General features: G+C 37.9%; 1 pseudogene; it reads left to right on the forward strand.

Annotated features, from left to right (window-relative positions):
- Window positions 1-5,346, forward strand: LOC134238488 (E3 ubiquitin-protein ligase MIB2-like; annotated as a pseudogene).
- Window positions 5,347-5,429: the final 83 nt, after the last annotated feature.

Raw genomic sequence — 5,429 nt, forward strand, 5'->3', positions numbered from 1 at the left:
ATGGCGGGACTCCGTGTAGTGCGGGGACCGGACTGGACTCAGGGGGACGGGGATGGAGGGAGGGGCATTTAGGGACGGTAGTGATCGTCAGTGAGAGGGAGGCTGTCGTGAATGTGATCTGGGACATTGGAAATATTACAACCTGCCGGATCGGAAAAGACAACAAATATGATCTGAGAGTGTTCGATAATGCTTCCATAGGTCAGTACTTTAGTTCTACAAGTATTGTTTTTCATTTTCTTTTTTTTAATGCATTTGTTTAATTGTTATTTTTTTAGGAATTGTTTTTAAAAACAAGAAATGTTCGGAATGTCAGTGGGAAATTTTCTATGGAATGTGCTGGGAGTGCAAAATCTGTAAAGACACCGACCTCTGTACCATTTGTTACTTCAGAGGCAAACACGACATGGAACACGAGTTTGTCAGATATACTATGCCAAATGCAGAAGGGTTAGTGTTTTATTAAAACAAAGTGGACTTACACTTACGTAATTGTGTGTAAATATACACACCTGTTATAATAAGGACTGATGTGGAAGAGGATCATCAATGATTTTAATCATTGCTTCCTCCAAAGTGTTCTCTAATAATTTCATTTTCTAAATGGCCATATTTTCTGTCAAAATTTGAGTTAGATGCGTAAGTTTTTAAATGATCATAAACACAAGACTAATTTTCTTTATCAAAATCCTTAATGATGTGGTTAGCATTTTTTTTAATATCCTAGCCTACAAATGGCTTGTCATATTTGCTGAGTAGGACAATTCTCAGATAACTTTGGACTTTCAGTAATTAAGGCGTGGTATTCTCGACGTTACCTAATTAGCGTCTGAAATTTACACAGCCTTTTATTCACACACTGTTGAAATATACTATGTCAACGAGTTAAGTCCCAGTGATAGCGTGTCATATGACAAGGTTAATTGTACTAAGCTTCTCGGAGTGGTAGGTTTGATTTGGAAGGTCCGTCTTCTTTAGACACTGTGTACTGTTAGTTGACAACCATTGATTCGGGAGATGCCAAGGGATTGGGGAAATTAAAAAAATCTGGTCTTGAAAATGTTGAGAATAAATAAGTTAATCTCAGATGGCACGAAAATAAGAATCTAATCATGACTGATTACCCCCCCCCCCCCCCCACACACACACCCTTACACGCACAACATCAACAGTACAATCACGAACTTGGACATTTTTACCTTTTTATTTGCTTTTTTAGTCATTTTTTCCAATGAAGAAGAAAATCAAAATTCTGTCCTCTTGACTGGCATCAAAATAAATAATCCAACCCGAAAACAGGATTGACACCCCCCTCTCAGAATCAAATGGTCGTCCCCTAAGTATCAATGACTGTACGCCTTTAAAACGTCATTTAAAGAAAAAATATTTATTTAGAGTCGAAGTCCAAAAACGCTTCTCAAGTCTGGCCATGAGGTCATTTGGAATGTATCCTGGAGCCAAAGTCACCAGGGGAAGAGATTGGGATTACGAAGACCAAGACGGTACGACTTACAATTAATATAAAAATAATGTAAAAATTGGATTACAGCAATACGTACATTTGATGTTCTTGTTTAAGGTGGAAGTGGGGCGGTGGGAACTGTACGGGACATTCGCAGTTTCAAAAAGGATATGTCTCACCGTAACGCTGTTGGAGTCATTTGGCCTTCAGGAAAAGTGTTTGCTTATCGCATTGGATTCAAGGGGAAAGTTGATCTTGCCTGCAAAGAAGTGGCGAGAGGATTTGAATATTATCGTGAACACCTTCCACTGCTAGGCAAGTATAATCTGGCATGCAGTTATTCATAGAATAAAAACCATTCACAAAATTTTCCAGTTCGGTATACGAAGATGACGCAATGTGGTGCGCCATCATAGTATATGTCTCTCGTAGATACTGTGTGGTGGAGTGGAGATAGGTGCCAGCATTTTGCCTTACTTTAATGGTATTCAGTGGTATTTATAGATACGGTGGTGATTGTCTTTTTAGCTCACCTGAGCCGAAGGCTCTAGTGAGCTTTTCTGATCACATTTTGTCCGTCGTCCGTCCGTGTGTAAACTTTTCACATTTTCGACTTCTTCTCAAGAACCAATGGACCAATTTTAACCAAACTTGGTACAAAGCATCCTTGGGTAAAGAGGAGTTTAAAATGTTAAATTAAAGGACCAAGTCCTCTTACAAGAGGAGATAATCAAGAAAAGACAAAAATAGGGTGGGGTCATTAAAAAAAAAATTCTTCTCAAGAACCACTGGGCCAGGAAAGCTGAAATTTAAGTGGAAATATCTTTGGGTAGTGTAGATATTAAATTGTAAAAAATCATGACCCCCGGGGGTAGGGCGGAGCCACAATAGGGAATCCAATTTTTACATAGAAATATATATATAGAACAAATCTTTAAAAATCTTCTTCTCAAGAACCACTGGGCCAGGAAAGATGAAACTTATGTGAAAGCATCCTTGGGTAGTGTAGATATTAAATTTTTAAATCATGACCCCGGGGGGTAGGGCGGGGCCACAATAGGGAATCCAAGTTTTACATAGAAATATATAGAACAAATCTTTAAAAATCTTCTTCTCAAGAACCACTAGGCCAGGAAAGCTGGAACTTATGTGGAAGCATCCTGGGGTAGTGTAGATATGAAATTGTTAAAATCATGACCCCCGGGGGTAGGGTGGGGCCACAATAGGAAATCCAACTTTTACATAGAAATATATAGAACAAATCTTTAAAAATCTTCTTCTCAAGAACCACTAGTGTTAAAATCATGAAAAGGAAGGGGGTAGGGGGCACGATAGGTATAGCAAGAGGGGAAATCTGGTAAAGAACTGCATCACCCAAATTACTCAGGTGAGCGATGTGGCCCATGGGCCTCTTGTTTTTTAATATTTCAGATCTTGATTTGATTAAGAATCAGGTAACTACTCAGTCAACTGTTGGTGTAAAAATTGGCGACCAAGTCTGCATCACCCTTTCTAAAGCAGAATTAAAGGAAGCACAGAAAAATTTCGGGGGGTTTCATGACGAGATGGAAAGTGTGAGTTAATAGCGATATTCAATTATTCAATACACCGTTAAATTCATAAAAAATCAATTCTTTTATCAAAGGATATGCATCTGTTTAGAGAACAAGAAGATATGGTGTAGTATGGGTAATGAAAATAATGTAACAACTGATGAAGGGAATCCGGATTTGACCATTTGCTTAAAGATGCATAATAACTCACCTGAGCCACTTCTCTTCATAGCTGTCTACGTATCGTCCCTGTACCTGTCTTACTGTCTCTTAGCATTTGTTTACATACATATATTATATACTGTAAAGGTATACGAGAGTTGGATCAAGTCTATAGGTGCGACAAAAATCGGGATTCATGTTCTTTTTATTTTAAAAGTACACTAGAAATGTAATAAAACCCCGAAAATGATTCGAACTCTAGACCATATCATTCTAAAATCTTTTCAAGCATTCCAGCTTAATGGGTTTTCATCTCAAACATCTTTTTAATATACCGGTACCACTGGGTACTTTTAGGCCATAGGGAAACGTGGTATAATCGATGGTTTTACAGACAACGGGGGAATTGTCGTCAAATTCCAGGACAACAGATGGGTCTTCAACCCAAAGGCTCTAAGCAAAGTACGTACATATAGAACAAACGTATACATCGTATTACTTTAATAACCACTGGTATAAGAAATGATATATATTGTAGTGGTTCGCGTTACTCTTTGGCAGGTTTGGAGGGTGGCCGCGGGGGAGACTGTCCGTGTAAAAAATGACCAACAAAAAGTTGAAGCCCTCCAGAAAGGCCACGGAGAGTGGAATCCAAATATGTCCAAGGTATATTAATGAAAAGCAAAAATGAATTTTTAAAAATCGATTAATTATCAGATACATGATGATAATAGATTGAAATTTGATGTAATTAATTACAAGTTCAAATTTGATGTAATTAATTACAAGTATTTTGATAATTACCACATACCAGGTTTTGGGCAAAGTAGGTAAGATAGCCCGAATCACTCCTAAGAATGATGTAGTAGTGTCCTTCGGGAGGAAACACTGGGTATTTAATGTGGCCTGCTTGACCCCGTGCCCCGGGGCTCAGGTCGACGAGATGGAGGAAGAGGAGGATCTCTCTTTATCCGTTGGTTTGTAAAAATTCCCTTGTTGAGGAAACTATTACCACCTTTTAATTTTAAGTTATATTTCAACATTGGTTGAAAAAAATGAATAAATTCTATATTAATGCTTAAAATGAATGATATTCTAGAGTATATCGTATTTCAGCAACTGCTGGCTTAGCGAATGGATTGGGGTCATTACTAGAGCAACTGCGAATACTACAAGCCCAGAAAAGCAGACTGTCCCCTGAACAGTTTCTCAGAATGGCGGCTGATGGAGACGATAAAATGGTGTCACAAATGGTCAAAGGGGAACCAAACCTGGTAAGCACTTTGTTCTCACCCGAAATAAAAATCTGGTGAGTTTTTGCTTTTGAATTTGTTATCTTTTCTTTAATTTTCCCCATCTTTATAAAACCAGTGTAATATGCAAATAAAAGGAACAACGGCGTTGATTGCTGCATCATTTGAAGGACATGATGGCGTTGTTAAGATTTTGATTGCCAGTGGAGCAAAAGTGGACCAAACGGACCAAAACGGAAATACGGCATTACTGGCCTCTGTTTCTGCGTAAGTATGAAGATGAAAGGGATGTTAATGCTGACATACGGGAACAAAATGTGTTGAGACAAACCCAAGTACGTGTTTGCTTTAAAACTGAACTGTAATTTTCTGTGGCCTAAAAATGTTTGAGTCCGTACCCCATTGCAAAGTTATGACATTGTTCTATACTTACAAGAACCTTGGACCTGACAAGAACTTCACTATTTCATCCCTACAGTCTTTAGTCCACTTGATTAACTTTGTTTTAGGGATATATAGGACACCCCCAAGATTTCATCAGCTACATTTAAGCCAAGTACTAGTATTTCATTGATCAAGAAACCTTGTTTGAAGGTTACGATGTACTTATTAGTCCAAAAATTCTATAAAACTTTAATTTACTTAAATTATCATATTGCTCACGTGGGGTGTGGGTTATTAGTTTGCAAGCTCAGGCATAGTCATAGTACTTTTATTATAATTTACTTGTATATATTATATGACAATGTAATATTTCAGGAACAAATCCACCACTGTCAAGATATTGCTTGAAGCAGGGTGTGACGTCAATGCTGCGAACAAAAACGGAAGGACAGCCATTCACGTGGCCGCAAAATCTGGTTTTGAGGAACCAGCTAAACTCTTGATTGCATATAAATGTAGCGTAAATGTTCAGGTATACTTTACGTACAAAGGTTACATTTGCTTACTATGTTTTATTATTTCATGTTTCTTTCTAATCCTTTGGTTGTACAATAA

This window comes from Saccostrea cucullata, unplaced genomic scaffold, assembly GCF_032062105.1.
Source record: "Saccostrea cucullata isolate Sc308-1 unplaced genomic scaffold, CSIRO_AGI_Scuc_v1 ctg279, whole genome shotgun sequence".
NCBI classification, from domain to species: Eukaryota; Metazoa; Mollusca; class Bivalvia; order Ostreida; family Ostreidae; genus Saccostrea; species Saccostrea cuccullata.